This window comes from Tursiops truncatus, chromosome X (genome assembly GCF_011762595.2).
Source record: "Tursiops truncatus isolate mTurTru1 chromosome X, mTurTru1.mat.Y, whole genome shotgun sequence".
Classification (NCBI taxonomy): domain Eukaryota; kingdom Metazoa; phylum Chordata; class Mammalia; order Artiodactyla; family Delphinidae; genus Tursiops; species Tursiops truncatus.
This window is the reverse complement of record NC_047055.1, coordinates 34,624,670-34,641,624: the sequence shown is the minus strand read 5'-3', so window position 1 is coordinate 34,641,624 and position 16,955 is coordinate 34,624,670. Positions and strand designations below refer to the sequence as shown.

Genomic DNA, 16,955 nt, shown 5'->3' with positions numbered 1-16,955 from the left:
AATATTCACTATTATTAATTTAATGTACAAATTCTTTTAATCCCTTTCCTATTTTCTTTTCATTGTCTTCTTTATATGAAAACTGAGACCATCTACACCTACACAGCTTTCTGCCTATATTAATGTGACTTTACTTTTCCATTGTGTTTATCAGCATAATTTTACTATTCTAGGAAATTCTTTCCCAGAAAGATAAATGTTGCAAATAAACTTATTGTACATTCCAGGAACTTCTCGAAAGAATCATCAGGAGAGTTCTGAAAGTCCATTTGCGGACTGCTGGATCCACAAGTCTTAAACTATTGTATTATGATCTTTACCCAGTCATAATCAAGCCCCTTCCCCAATTGAAAGGCCCACCTTAAACCAGACTTTAAAATCTCATAAATATCCCGAGTTCACCCTCTCTACTTATAGATGATACTAAGTCTCTGTTGAGGTGGCACTCCCCCTTACTGTGGTGAGAATAAGCACAGCTTTGTCTCAAGATATTTTGGTGATATTTGGGGAGCCAGCATTTAAAATAAGAACTTGCATAGAATCATTTACAAGCTCATTTCCCTTAGCTTGACATTTCTCACAGGGTCTTTGGTTCTGCAACCAAGAATTGGTCTTCTAAAGTTTTTTTCTGGTAACTTAAGCTGTACAGTTGGGGACTGTAGTTAGCTTTTCACACATCTCTCTCCCTCACATACACATCTCTACTCATTCACTCGTAGACACAAACCTGTGAGGACCAGTTTGGAGCCTATGTCAAGAGTTCAGGTGAGAGATGATGAGGCCTCTGACTTAAAGTAGTTGCTATAAGAATAGGGAGAGCCTGAATTTAAAAAACATTAAGGTAAAATCAAAAGCATTTTGTGATTAACTACATTTAAGCGTAATGGAGAAAAGCCAAGAATTGCACTGAGGTTTCTAATTTTCAAGAATGGTAGAATTATGTATCATTCAAAATATCAAGAATATTTCCATTTTAATTCAGATATTTATTGAGCAACTACTATGTGCAGAGCATATGTATGGAGGAAGAATGGGGGGCAGTTAAGTTAAATGGGAGGTTCCTGGAGGACAGTCAAGTGGAACAATTAATGAGTAGTTGATAATATGGGTCTGAAATTCAAGGAAGAAGTTGGTATTAGAAAAAGAGATGTGAGAACCACTGGCGTGGAGTTTATTACTGAAGCTGTAAATAAGAGAAAAAGCTAAATAAAAATGGCTAGAGAGACAGGAGGAGAACTAGGAAAAAAAAGTGATGTCACGAAAGTTAAAGAAGTAGAGCACTTTCAAAAAGAAGAATTTTTTTTAATGTTCCACATATGAGTGAAATCACATGGTATTTGTCTTTCTCCGTCTGACTTATTTAACTTAGCATAATACCCTCAAGGATAAACCAATGTTGCCTAAACTTTAAAAAAGAAAAAAGGAAAAACTGGTTAACAAGGACAAATGTTGCAGAGAGGTCAACTAGGCCTTGCATTTGGCATATTAGTACATCTTTGGTGGTTTTAGCAAAAATACTTTAGAAGAGTAGTAAAAGGAAGAATAAATTATGTAGTCCTTGTAATTAATCAATTTCAAAGGAAGCAAACAGATTTTAATTACTTTATGTTACTGACGGATAAGTTTCACTTTGAAAGATTAAGGGCATTTTTATTTATTTATTTTTGCGGCACGCTGGCCCCCCACTGCCGCAGCCTCTCCCGTCACGGAGCACAGGCTCCGGACGCGCAGGCCCAGCGGCCATGGCTCACGGGCCCAGCCGCTCTGGGGCATGTGGGATCCCCCCGGACCGGGGCACAAACCCCGTGTCCCCTGCATCCGCAGGCGGACCCCCAACCACTACGCTACCAGGGAAGCCCATGGGCATTTTGATTGGAATTTCTCAAGAAGACTCCCTTTAATGGAATGGATGGCCTTTGAAAATGTATTTATTCAACTTTTCACTAACTAGAATGTTGGCCATGGAAGGAATGCAATAGATAATTGTTAAATTGAAGAGGATTCACTTCTCTCTCTCTCATATATACATATAATTTTGAATAAACTATATTTTATATTTTAATATACATACTTTTTATCTTGAAATAATGACAGATTCACAGGAGGTTACAAAAGAAATGTACAGGGAAGTCCCATATGCACTTTCCTCAGCCTACTCCAATGTTAACATCTTATACCACTGTAATACATGATCAAAACCAAGAAACTAACTTAGGCACAATCCACAGAGTTTATTCAAATTTCAGTGGTTGTACATGAAGTAGTTTCTGTATGGGGGGTGTCTCTATGGAATATTAGCACATGTGTGGCCTTGTGTAACCCCCATAATAATCAAGATATTAAACTGCATCATCACCACAAGACTCTCTTATTTACCCCTTTATAGGCACACCTGTCCCCCTCCTCCCTATCCCTAACACCTGGCAACCAACCATGAGTTCTCTACCTCTGTAATTATGCTATTTCATGAATGTTACATAAATGGAATCAGGCGCTATCTTTTTGTTACTGAATTTTTCCACTAAGCATAATTTCCTGAGGTTCATTCAAATTATTGTGTGCTTTGATTGTCCATTCTTTATTTATTGCTGAGTAGTATTCCATGGTATGTATATACCACAGTTTGTTTATTCACCCTTTGAAGGACATCTAGGCTGTTTTGGGTTCTTGGCTATTATGAATAAAACTGTTATGAGCATTAATGTAAAGGTTTTTATATGAACATAAGTCTTTATTTCTCTGGGGTAAATGACCAGGTTGTACATTATATGCTTAGCTTTGTAAGAAACTGCCAAACTCTTTTCCATACTGGCTGTACCATGTTACCTTCCCACGGGCATAAGGTCCAATTTCTCTGCATCCTCACCAGCATTTGGTGTTATCAATATTTTTTTCATTTAGCCATTCTGATAGGCATGTAGTGATGTCTCACTGCAGTTCTAATTTGCATTTCTCTGATGGCTAACGTTAAACATCTTTTCATGTGCTTGCCATATGTATATCTTCTTGCCATATGTATATCTTGCCATATGTATATCTTCTTCTGTGAAATGTCTCTTCATGTATTTTGCCCATTTTTTAACGGTTGAGTTTTGAAAGTTCTTTATATATTCTAGACACTAGTGCTTTGTCAGATATGTGGTTTGCAAGTATTTTCTTCCACTCTGTCGTTTTTCTTTTCATTGCTTTTAACAGTCTTTCACGGATCAAAAGATTTTAATTTTGATGAGCCAGTATGTCAGTTTTTTTCCTTTTATGGATCATGCTTTTGGTGTCAAGTCTAAGGACTCTCTAGTGCTAGTTCCCAAAGATTTTCTACCATGTAATTTTTAAAAGTTTTATAGGGACTTCCCTGGTGGTGCAGTGGTTAAGAATCCGCCTGCCAATGCAGGGGACACAGGTTCAATCCCTGGTCCGGGAATATACCACATGCTGTGAAACAACTAAGCCTGTGAGCCACAACTACTGAGCCCGCGTGCTGCAACTACTGAAGCCTGCGTGCCTAGAGCCCGTGCTCCGCAACAAGAGAAGCCACCTCAATGAGAAGCCTGCGTAACACAAGGAAGAGTAGCCCCCACTCACCGCAACTAGAGAAAGCCCGTGCTCAGCAATGAAGACCCAAGGCAGCACCCCCCCAAAAAAAGTTTTATAGTTTTATATTTAAATCTTAATCCATTTTGGCTTAATTTTTGTATATGATATGAAATTTAGGTGAAGGATAAGTTTTTTTGCCTTTAGATGCCCAATTGCTTCAGCACCGTTTGCTAAAAAGGCTATCATTTCTCCATTGAATTGATTTTGCTCTTTTGTCAAAGATTTATTGGGTATACTTGTGTGGATCTATTTCTGGGTTTCTATTCTGTTCTATTGATCTATGTGTCTATCCCTCGCCAGTACCATACTATCTTGATTATTGCCAATATATTGTAAGGCTTAACATCAGGATAAGGGATTCCTCCCAACTATATATATTTTTACTTTAGTGTTTTATAGTAATTTGTGATATGAGCAACTATTTGTCTATAACATAGACATATCAATTTGCAAAGAATTAGAATATAATAAGGTATATTTTAAACTATACCTATATGAGAAATAATTTAATATTCATCCTTGAGGAACTGATATAATGGAAAGAGCATTGGACTAGGAGTCAGCATATCTGGGTTTCATAGCTAGCTTTGACACAAGCAAGCTAAATTACTTTAAGCATATCTCTCTTTCTGAACTTCTCAGAGTCTAAGTTTCCCCATCTGTAAAATGAGTAGTAAGTAGATAGTCTCTCAGGTTTTTTCTAGAAAGAGGAAAAGTTCCTGAGTTTATTTAGTCTATATGAATTTTCTACATGGCTACCACATAGCACAACTCCAAGAGGTACCGTTCACACTGCATTCTGTGTCAGGATTTGGAAAACGATAGCCAAGGCCCAAATCTAAACTGCAGCCTGTTTTTGTAAATCAAGTTTTACTGGAACACTGCCATGCTTATTCATTTACATACTACATGTGGCTGCTCTCCCCACTACAATGGCAGAGTTGATTAGTTGCAATACAGACCCTATCAGAAAAGCCAAAAATGTTTACCAAAAAAAAAATTGCCAAATCTTGGTCCATTTGAAGGCTGCTTCCTGGAGTTATGCAACTATGGTTGACCTAATTATTTAAATATCTGTACATAGGGAGAAAGCACTGATTTGACAAGAATTAAACTCCTCTTTTGTTTTATCAATCTATCACTATAGTTAGAAAATTATCAGGGTCACAAAGATAATATTCCTAATTTTAGTGCCATCATTATCATATGAGTATATGGTAAATAAGCCCTTTCAAATAGTAGCAGAAGTTTAGCCTAGGAGAAATAGGCCTTGATGTATTAGTTTAGATAATTTCTTTTCATTCAAGTGCTTTTCAGTTCAAAAAATATTTGAGCACCCCTGAGCATCATGAGATGTATGTGTGCTGTGAGGTAAGCAATGAGTAAGACAAGATCCTGGCCCTCAAGAAACTCACAGTCTAGTTGAGGGGAAAGAGGATAAATCAGAGAAAAAGCCAACACAATTAAGATACATTGTGATAAAATACGTAAAAGGGGGCCAATGAGGCTATAGGAACATCAGGGCTATGTTTTCCTTCATTTCTTAGCTGAGTGGCTTTCTCATGTGATGACATTGCAGGGGAAGAAAAAGTTTTCCTCAACTCTCTTAGGGTCTCTGGTTGGGTCTGAAAATTAAACTGACAAAGACAAATTAACAGGAGAAAAGTATACAAGTTTTACTAAATTTTTACATTTAATAAAGAGAATGAAGACCTGAAGAAATGATTAGAGCAGGAAGGCTTTATACCTTTTAGACAAAACAATAAATTTGTGAAGAATTGACAAGACAAAGGGGTTTGGCAGAGGGTAGTTAATGGTGAAGCAGTAACTAGGAAGATAAGGGTTAGTTTAACATGGTTTGTTTAGACAGGTTTCTCTGGTGCCATCTCTGGGCGGATTAGAGTCTGTCTTCAGTAAAAGGAGAATTTATTTCCTGCCTTTAGGCAGAAAAGGGGGAGCTTTTTTAGAGTTTGCTGCTTCTTAATTGCCTTAAGCTCAAAATAATTATGTCAAAGAGACATATTTTGGAGTGGTAGATTGTGGTTTCCTTCAACATTCTATCATTCCCTGAGTGTTGTCACAGCTTGCCCTAGAATGGTTCATTTAAGGTATGCTTTGTATGAATTAACAGAAACTTAAAAGTATTGCCCACTCTTGGCACTTTTGAATTCCAGAGTTTTTAGTTATACTATACCAGAATGTCTGACCTGAACTGATAAAGAAAGTGTGGTGTGTGTGTGTGTGTGTGTGTGTGTATATATATATATATATATATATATATATATATATATACACACACACACACACACACAATGGAAAACAACCCAGTCACTAAAAAGAAGGAAATTTTGCCATTCATGACAACATGGATGGACCTTAAGGGCATTAATTATGCTAAGTGAAATAAGTCAGATAAAGACAAATACTGCATGATCTCACTTATATGTGGAATCTAAAACAACAACAACAACAAAAAAACTCATACAAGACATCAGATTTGTGGTTACCAGAGGTAGGGGTGGGGTATTTGGATGAAGGTGGTCAAAAGGTACAAACTTCCAATTATAAGATAAACAAGTAATGGGAATGTAATGTACAACATGATGACTATAGTTAACACTGCTGTGTGGTACATTTGAAAGTTAAGAGAGTAAGCCTTAACTGTTCTCATCAAAAGGGAAAAAAATTTCTGTAACTGTATGAGGTGATGGATGTTAACTAAACATCATGGTAATCATTTAACAATACATGTATGTCAAGTCATTGTGATGTATACCTTAAACTTACACAGTGCTGTAGGTCAATTATATCTCAATAAAACTGAAAGAATAGAGAAACAAAGTAGAATGTCTGACCAATACACATGTACATATACGTTTTCTCTTAATCATACGGGCTCAAAACTTTGGGCTTATATTTAATTCTTTGAAGCAACATGGTTGAACAGTTAGGATTTTGTGGCCAGGTTGCCTGGGTTTAAATCTCAACTCTCTGACCTTCGGCAGGGTGCTTATACTCTCGGTACTTCACTTTCTTCACCTGTAGAATATCTAACTCGTAAGGTTTCTGTGAGGAATAAATGATTTAATATATACAAACTACTCAGAATATGCCTGGCACATAATAAGCTCTAAATACATGATTGTTATAAATACCATTCCTCCTCCCTTTACTCCCTACATTTATTTAGTTGTTGAGCCACGCATATGCTTCCTCTCCAATCCAACCTCTCTACTCCATTCTCACAAATACCACGCTTTTACTACTTTTCCTCTGGAGTATTCTTTCCACTATTCAATTCATCCCACATTCCAAAGTCAGATTAATCTTCCTAAAATGAAGCTCCAGTGATGTAAAACCTGCCTTCTCCCCATATATACAACAGTGATTTTCAACCTGCAGACTATGGAACCCTGGGGCCCTATGAGGTTACTGTAAGGGATTTTGGAATCCATGTCACATTCCAGAGGCAGAATTCTGTTAGCCTATAGTTTGCATTAGGTAACTAGAAATTATCCAAACCAAAGGCTGGACACTGGACCCCATTTAGTTTCGAGTCCTGGTATTCCTGGTAAAGACAGGTTTCTCTAGATTTTTTTTGCCCTACTCATATAAGAATAAGGTGTGTATTCAAAATATTTTAGCCAATCACATATTTTGAATACCTTCAATCTCAACAATGAGAACTCATTTCTAATGTTCATCATGCTAATTAACAAGCCAGAAATTTCACCAATAAAAACTGGCTTCCAATGTTCCTAATGTGAACTAATAAAGCACATGATATTGCTATAGATAGTGTAGCTATAAATAAAACACTTGTAGTAGCCACTTTATGGGTAGATGCCTTCTAACTTAAATAACAGTTGGCTCTCTGGAATGTGAACTCCTAAGTATGAAACCAAGCAGGACCCTGTGGAGCCCTCCAGGGTACAAAAGTCTTTCCACATCCTCCATTTCTCGTTTGTAGGAAAAATGCTTTCAGCCTTCTAGACCTTCCCTGAGTTCCAAAGGGCAGATTCAAACAGTTAGTAAATAGAGGAGCAAGGGAATGCAGAAACAAAGGAAAGACAGTCAAGAAACAATAGTGCAGCAATGGAGCGGGGATCCTGGTTCCTCCTCAAGGAATATACATAACAATCTGGTACACATCTCTGAGTTCTTCTACAGGAACTACCCCCCCCCCCACCCCCAGGTGGAAGATGGTAACTTCAGGCTGAGCACAAGCACCAGGATCACAGACTGGTTGGAACTAGAAGGCTGATGATTGAGATTCTTGGAACACCACCCTGTTACCCCACCACCAACCAATTAGAGGAAGGTCACATCCTCCCCGCCAAATTTTGCCTATAAAAACTCTTCCCTGAAAACCATCAGGGAGTTGGAATCTTTTGAGCACGAGCTGCCCGTTCCCCTCGCATGGCCCTTGCAGTTAACCTTTGTCTGCTCCAAACTCCGACATTTTGGTTTGGCTTCACTGTGCATCAGCCACACAAACTTGGGTTTGACAAGTAGAATACTAGTCAAAGCTGGGTTGCAACTCCAACTAACACAGATGCACAGTGTCACATTTTCTATGCTGAAGTGTTTTAAATGATAAATAACCTAACACTTCTGCTCTGATTTCTGCTTGTAATTACCCTTTTACTCTTCCTAGGTTATCTCAGATGATACTTCCATAAAGTCTTCCTATAAAGCCCCAATGAGCTTCTGTAGCACTTAGAACTTCTCTTATGATACCCACCTTATACTCTTATAGTCCCTTTCCTCACGCTGATCCTCAGAGGCAGTAGAGCATAGAAGTTAAAAGCATGAACTCTGGAGTCAAGCTGCCAGAATTTGAATCCTGATTCCACCTGTGACCTTGGCAAGTCCTACAAGTTGCTTAGCTCCTCTCTGCAATTTCCTCATTTGTAAAATGGAGATGTTGCACATTAACTGTAATATGCATTTGCTGTATTGACTGAGAATATTTAACTTTGCCATAGGAAACAAGAAAATAAGTGGGAGAGATGAAATTCATATGTATGTTAAGCAGAGACAAATACATTAGTAACCCATGAGAGATTTTAGACATAAACATTTAGACATAAACTAGATATATGTGTGCAGAACATAAATCAGAAGGGATCGAAGAACCACGTAGGCACTAAATATTCATGAGGCACAGGAGGCACCTAATATTCACGATACACCAAATACACATCAGACCCCCGAGGCACCAAATATTCATGGTACAGTAAATATATGAGGCACTCAGTATTCATGAGGACCTAAATCAGCCACCCATGAGTGTCACATATTCTGGGCCCATGTATCCTCTGGCCAGGAAACGAAAAATAAAAATCCCTAGCTGCTCAGTTGGCGATTGCAAGCTTCGGCTGTGGACAGGCACACTGGTCCCTACAACACTCCAGTAAAGTATGTGTGTATAACTGGCTTCAGGCTTCTTTCATCCACAAAGCCCCTTTGCTCAAACTTCATCTCTGGTCCTCCTAACCACACCATCAGTGGGGAAAGGTTAATGTGGACAATAGAAACAGGACACATGAAGGTTGCATAACCCAGGTGTGGTTTAGCCTGCTGGCATCCTATCCTAAGTGTATTAACATACTGCATCTCCCTCCTCTAGTTTCTTACTGTAAATATTGAATTGACGTAATATTGTAAACCACGTGATTTGAGTAATCTGAGATTTACCTGAGTTTCTAAGAGCTCAAACGCTCATTATTCCCCCATGCTTTAGTTTTTTTTCTTAACAGCCTTATTGAGATATAATTCACATATCATACAATTCACTCATTTAAAACATACAATTAAATGTTTATTGGTATATTACACTAAGTTTTTTTAAATCTTGGTAAAAATATATATATATAATAAAATTTGCCATTTTAACTATTTTAATTGTACAATTTAATGTCATTAATTACATTCACATGTTATCCAACCACCACTATTTCCCAAACTTTTTAAACACCCCCAAAAGAAACTCTATAACCATTAAGCAATAACTTCCCATTCCTCCTTCCTCCAGTCACTATTACCTTTAATCTACTTTGTTTCTATGAATTTGCCTAATCTAGATATTTCATATAAGTGGAAGCATACAACATTTGTCCTTTCTTTCTTTTTTTTCTAAGACTCTTTTGATGTGGACCATTTTTAAAATGTCTTTATTGGATTTGTTACAATGTTGTTTCTGTTTCATGTTTTGGTATTTTTGGCCACGAGGCATGTAGGATCTTAGCTCCCTGACCAGGGATCAAACCCACAACCCCTGCATTGGAAGGCGAAGTCTTATCCACTGAACCGCCAGGGAAGTCCAACGTTTGTCCTTTCATGTCTGACTTCTTTCACTTAGCATAATGTTTCCAAGGTTCATCCATGTTGTAGCGCATATCAGAACTTTGTTTCTTTTTATGACCGAATAATGCTCCACTGTATGGATATACCATATTTTGTTTATTCATTCATCTGTTGATGGACGCTTGGGTTGTTTAAACCTTTTGGCTATTGTAAATAATGCTGCAATGAACATTGGCATACAAATACCTGTTTGAGTCCCTGCTTTCAATTCCTTTGGGTATATATCTAGGCGTGAAATTGCTGAGTTACATGGTAATTTTATGTGTGGCTGTTAGAGGCACCATGACCAAACTGTTTTCCATAGCACTTGTGCCACTTTACATTCTGACCAGCAATGTACTAGGGCTCCAACTGCTCCACATTCTTGCCAAAACTTATTATTTTCATTAAAAAAAATTATAGGCATACTGGAAGATGTGAAGTGGTAACTCAGTGTAGTTTTGATTTGCATTTCCCTAATGCCTCCCTTTAGTTTTGCCTAAACATACCCCCTAGAGCAGATTTGGAAAACACTTTCTGTAAAGGGACAGACAGTAAGTATCTTAGGATTCACAGGCCATATAGTCTCTTTCACAACAAACTCTGCTGTTGTAGTATGAAAGCAGCCATAGGTAACATGTAGAAAAGTGAGCATGCCTGTGTCAACTACAAATTGACACTTGCCATCTACCGCTACAAGGATTAAATCAGGTGCTGCTGCAGCTGCTGACCTTCAACAACCCCTGAAAGCAATTCAGGGTGGAGCTCAGGTATGAGGCACTTGGTGCTCTGAGAAAATAAGGCAGAACAGGTCTTCAGATAGATATTTTCAGGAGCTGATTTTATGAGCCCAATTCTTGCATCTCCTCATATCTAGAAAAGTACTAAATTCTTTCATGGTGATGTCTGCTCCTCGTGACTAGCAGCAACCCTCACAAGTCCTTCTGCAAAATATGTGCTTGATTGCATGTATTCCTCCTTCACCAAAATCACATATATATTGACCTTCCCCCCTACCTCTTTGGAGCAGTTTCTCAGAGATATCTGAAATGCTGTCTTCAGGGCTGCAGTCCTCATTTTGCCCCAAATGAAACTTAACTCGCAACTCTCACATTGTGCATTTTTTTAAAGTCAACTCCTGTGTTACAATAAAACTTTATTTACAGAAACAAGTGCTGGGCCAGATTTAACACAGGGCCATAGTTTCCAGACTCTTTATCTAGAGCTACAGAGTCATTGTGGCTGAATTTGCACCACATGCAAAAACACGAATATGAAGGAATCGAATTTTTCTGTTTATTTAAAAATATTCAAACAATATTTACTAAGTACCCACTATATCCTGTATGTGCTAGGTGCCGGGTATACAATAGTGAGCAAGATGCAGTTCTTGCTCTCAAGAAGTTCTGAGACACTTGGGAAGTTCTGAGACACTTTTACTGAGATGGCTTTTTATTTTTATTTATTTATTATTATTATTTGTTTGTTTGTTTGTTTGTTTTGTGGTACGCGGGCCTCTCACTGTTGTGGCCTCTCCCGTTGTGGAGCACAGCTCCGGACGCGCAGGCTCAGCGGCCATGGCTCACGCGCGCAGCCGCTCCGCAGCATGTGGGATCTTCCCGGAGCGGGGCACGAACCCGTGTCCCCTGCATCTGCAGGCGGACTCTCAACTACTGCGCCACCAGGGAAGCCCTGCGATGGCTTTTTATTATTTTTCAGATGCAACTGAACACTTAGCTCTACTACAGAGATATTATGGTTTCATTACAACAGGGAACAAAACAAAATACTCCACAATTAAAGGTTTAAATTCTCCTGGGAAAAGTCTTTGACTCATCCATTTGCTCATTTATTTTGCTTTTTTTAAGCCATGCTAATTATTTAAGGGAGCAAGAGAGGCTCTAAGCCCACACAATTTCCTTGACTACTTTTACACATAAATTTTAAATTTCATGTGTTAAAAATAAAAAGTATGTTTTAGGATGTGAAGTTGATAATCTTTTAAAAAGTTTTCCATGTTTAATCCTTTCTGTTATGCCTCACACTCAATGATATCACTGAGGTGAATAAGAACTGACTGTACAAAAGAAAATTGAAAGGGTGAAAAGGACAAAGATCAGGTCAAATATGAATAGAGATAATCATGCTTTAAATCTTATAATTAATTTACCATGTACAGTCCACAAAAAGATGCTGGCAACAATAGAATCTCCCTGGCTTAAATCAAGCGAATTCGGGGATTAGAAATGACGTTTAATAGAATTATTATTATAAGCATATCTTATTATTAAGATGAATGAAATTCATGTTTTATCTGAGTTTCTGAACACATACTAGCAATTACAAGAATGTTTAAATAAATAAATCATCAGAAGTCTTCTACCCAAGTTAATCCCCTTTAATTAGGCAAGAGCTTAATAGAAAAGATTAGTCTTTACAAAGCTATCAGTATTTGAAAACTAAATTCAATTTGACAAATGAAAGAGATTAAATTCAAGGCAAAGCATAGGGCAAGGGTCTAGCAATCAGGAGGTCTATTTGTATACCTGATTCCTTGAGTAAACCTGGGAAAAGTACTTTAAATCCTCAGTTCTGGATTGATGGATGGATAGATAGAGGAATGTGTGATAAAGCAAGTTAAATAAAATGTTAATTATAGAATATAGATGGTGAGAATATGGGTGTTCACTGTAAAATTCTTTCACCTTTACTTTTTTTTTTTTTTTTTTTTTTTTTTTTTTTTGCGGTACGCGGGCCTCTCACTGTTGTGGCCTCTCCCGTTGCGGAGCACAGGCTCCGGACGTGCAGGCTCAGCCGCCATGGCTCACGGGCCCAGGCGCTCCGCGGCACGTGGGATCTTCCTGGACCGGGGCATGAACCCATGTCCCCTGCATCGGCAGGCGGACTCTCAACCACTGCACCACCAGGGAAGCCCTCACCTTTTCTGTATGTTTGAACAGTTTAGTAATAAAATATTGGAAATAAGAAAAATCCTCAGTTCTTTATAATTAGTGACAACAGGGTCATAGTCCCACTTTGACCATAAAAGATAGCTTTGTGTATGTGTGTTTGTGTGTTTTACCTGACATGCTAACCAACTTGCAGTACCTGTACTACATTTTCCACATATTCCAATATTTTAGCTCTAATTTAGTATGTTGGACTGGAAGGGATAGTGTAGATGTATTCCTTCCTCATCTTCATTTATACTCATTCCCCTGAAGTTAGGAGAGCAGCCACAAGAACAATCAGAAGCTCCATGTCACCACTCTCAATGAAATGATTCCAAGGTTACAGTTGTCAGTCCATCACACCACAGCAATGACAGAGTTCACCATCTGTGTGGATTACAGATGGGCCTTACTTCTTAGGAGAGAAGGTATAGTGGAGAAAGAAAAGGTTCCTAAAACAAATACTCAGTATTTGGTTGACAACTTATCCAATTTTATGTTCTTATCATCAAGGGAAAAGGGGGTCTTGTCTCAAAAGGGAAACTCTATTACTAATTCTTATTCACCAAAGGAATTAATATTCAGGGCCCTACTTGTAAGTAGGCTGGCTAGAAAGGTGGAAAAAAATTTAATGTGAGTTAAGTGAAGGAGGCAAGGCATGAGATGTAGCCAGGTATGGGAGCTCTGTGAGGCAGAGACTTTTTGGCTATTTCTGTTCACTACTATATCCCTAGGCCCTAGAACAGAGCCTAGCACGCAGCAGGTACTCACTAAATACTGAATAAAGGAATTCTACCCAATTGACTAGATTGTAAACACATTTAGGGCATGGACCACAGCTTGTCACCGATCACATTAAAAAGAACCAGGCAGTCTAGCCCCAAACGAAATCACCACAGGCTAAAATTAGAATACCAGTGGGATGCAGTGTTTCTTATCATACCTGTACTATGAGCTCTCTCTCAGCTTGTTCATTTAGAAACTTTAACAGCTTAACACTTTGCATGAGATGAGGTATGCATTTTGAAAAAGGAGGAAAGAAAGGGAACTTCTACTTTTAGATATGTAGAGGACTAATATTTCCTAGTTGTAATTTTAAGGCATTTAGGCAGTCTTGTGTCTATCTCAACTGACTGTTTTCTGCAAAAAATTACCTACCTTTATGTTGCTATGACTTTTGTATGACTGGAAGAGTTCTTATGAATCAGGAAGTATCAATGTTGCTATTCCTGAAAAAAAAAATAACTGATAAATTTGTAAGTTTTCACTGACTGACATAGAGCTGGCAATTAATCATTAATTCATTCAATTATTCACCGGGTACGTAATGAATGGCTATAATGCTTCAGGCAGTGAGCTAGGCCCTAAGGATACAAAAACAGTGAGAGTGGACCCATCTCCTAAAGGAGCTCATAGCCTGGTAGGACAGGGGGAGATAAGGATATCAATCATCAGAGTGCAGTGTAATAGAAAAGTACCCTAAGAGAAGAACGAAGAAATGGGGAACGGGGCCATTTTTCTGGTTTAACTGATTAACAACTTTAACCAATAACAGAATCATTTTAAACAGTAATAGAATCATTTTCCTATCAGAAGAGCTTTGAAAAACTATGAACCAACTACAGTATTTCACTTTAAAAAAGATAACTTTTATATTATTTGGTTAGTTTGTTAGTGCACATGGTCTTTAAAAGCAAAATATGAAAAATGTGAAAAATGAATTATTATAGAGGAAGTACAAGCTTTAATAAACAGCACAATTTTTTAAAAGGGTAATTGTAATTTATACTTTATTTATTTGACTTATGCTGGATATAATTACCGTTATAATGTGTTATTATTTTCAGTCTGGCATGAGATCTGATTCCAATTTAATGCAGGCAGCCTGGTAGAGCTCTCAGTTTTCAGCAGCAAGTATCCAGCCAGAGACAATATTCAAGCCTTAGAAGAATGGAGGGCCCTCATATAGTCCTTCAGTGGGAACAAGTACCATCAAGCTATGCACCTTCAGGGTTCTTATACTTAGAAAACCTCAACATATTTGTCTTAGGTATATGCTGATTGAGGGCACAATTAGCTCTGTTATTCCCAACCTTCTGGTATAGGCTTTACATATATGTGACTCGGGCAACCTTCTTATGTTGATCCTACATGCTCCTCTGGCTATAGGTTTTACAAATAAGTAAATTAGGAAACCCTAATATTGATTCTGATTATATATAGTGACCCTTGAAGCTCTTATGTGTTGATACTGATAAGATGTTATGACCAGATCTGGGACTCAGAATCATAATCATGATACTCTTCTCGCCCCTCCTCCCTCCCTCCCTCCCTCCCTCCCTCTCTCTCTCTCTCTCTCTCTCTCACACACACACACACACACACACACACACACACACACCATAATTACCAAGGGGGTATAGAGTTCAGAGAAGTAGGTAGTTGATATATAGGAAATAAAGAATGTGATAGTTCCAGCACACATGAGTGTTTAGATTGAGAATCATGCCCAGTATAGTCAGAAAAACAAAACTAGAATACACTACAGTCCAAAATATATGTGAAGACCACAGTGTTAACAAGAGTGGTTTAGAGATCTTCAAGACCAGCATCAGTGATATAAAGATCAAGAAGGAGCCCTTGGGAATTTTAGCATAATAAACAAAGAGCTGTATTCAGAGCATTTTGGATAACTGTGCCTCTGGGGATTAGTTCCTATATAATGCTTTAGTCTGTGTACAAATTCTGCTGCTGTCTTTTGCTCAGAATAAGTGTAAATACTACTTAGCTACTACACCTAAAAGATAAACTACTGCCACACTCCATCTAGAGCATGTTATGATTCTTCCCCACAATATCAGAGGCAGGATTTACTTTATAAAAACAACATCTATAGAGAGGCTAGTAAGGAATCTCAAAAACAAAGATAAGCACACAAGCAAGAAACACCAATTAATATTTAAATAACAGTTATCATGTAGGAAACCAAAATTAATAAACAGAAAAACTACAATCGGAAGAAACAATAAATAATGGAAAATGAAAAAATATTTTAAAGTAACTATAAGTAATGTTCTCAGAAGAATAGGAGAAGTTATCAGACCCATAAACAAAGAAAATGCTGACATAAAACAAAACCAATGGCAGCTTTTTCTAATCACCTTTCCTGTTAACCTGTGCCTCAGAGAGCCCTGCTTCTTTATTCTTTATCCCATAAACACCCAAGCCCCTTGCCTTTTTGGAGCAGATTTGAGACCTGCTCTCCCGTCTCCTCACTTTGCTGCAAACCTGGGTGTCTCACCATTTTGGCTTGCTGCATATTGGGCAAAACAAACCTGCCGTGTGGCTGACAGGGTCTTGGTGCTACGGCCGGGTGTCAGGCCTGTGCCTCTGAGGTGGGAGAGCCGAGTTCAGGACATTGGTCCACCAGAGACGTCCCAGCTCCACATAATATCAAACGATGAAAGCTCTCCCAGAGATCTCCATCTCAACGCTAAGACCCAGCTCCACTCAATGACCAGCAAGCTACAGTGCTGGACACCCTATGCCAAACAACTAGCAACACAGGAACACAACCACACTCATTAGCATAGAGGCTGCCTAAAATCATAATAAGCTCATAGACACCCCAAAGCACACCACCAGACACGGTCCTGCCCACTAGAAAGACAAGATCCAGCCTCATCCAACAGAACACAGGCACCAGTCCCCTCCACCAGGAAGCCTACACAACCCACTGAACCAACCTTAGCCACTGGGGGCAGACACCAAAAACAACAGGAACTACGAACCTGCAGCCTGCAAAAAGGAGACCCCAAACACAGTAAGTTAACTAAAATGAGAGGACAGAGAAATACTCAGCAGATGAAGAAGCAAGGTAAAAACCCACCAGACCAAACAAATGAAGAGGAAATAGGCAGTCTACCTGAAAAAGAATTCAGAATAATGATAGTAAAGATGATCCAAAATCTTGAAAACAGAATGGAGAAAATACAAGAAACGTTTAACAAGGACATAGAAGAACTAAAGAGCAAACAAACAATGATGAACAACACAATAAAT

General features: G+C 38.3%; 1 protein-coding gene across 1 annotated transcript in view; it reads right to left on the bottom strand.

Annotated features, from left to right (window-relative positions):
• The window catches only part of DCX (doublecortin), a 342,948-nt gene that overhangs the window by 254,265 nt on the left and 71,728 nt on the right, over positions 1-16,955 (bottom strand). The window contains exon 4 of the mRNA XM_033849507.2: positions 14,052-14,122. The gene's annotated coding sequence lies outside the window, so the exon portion shown is untranslated. The remainder of the gene's footprint in view (positions 1-14,051; positions 14,123-16,955) is intronic.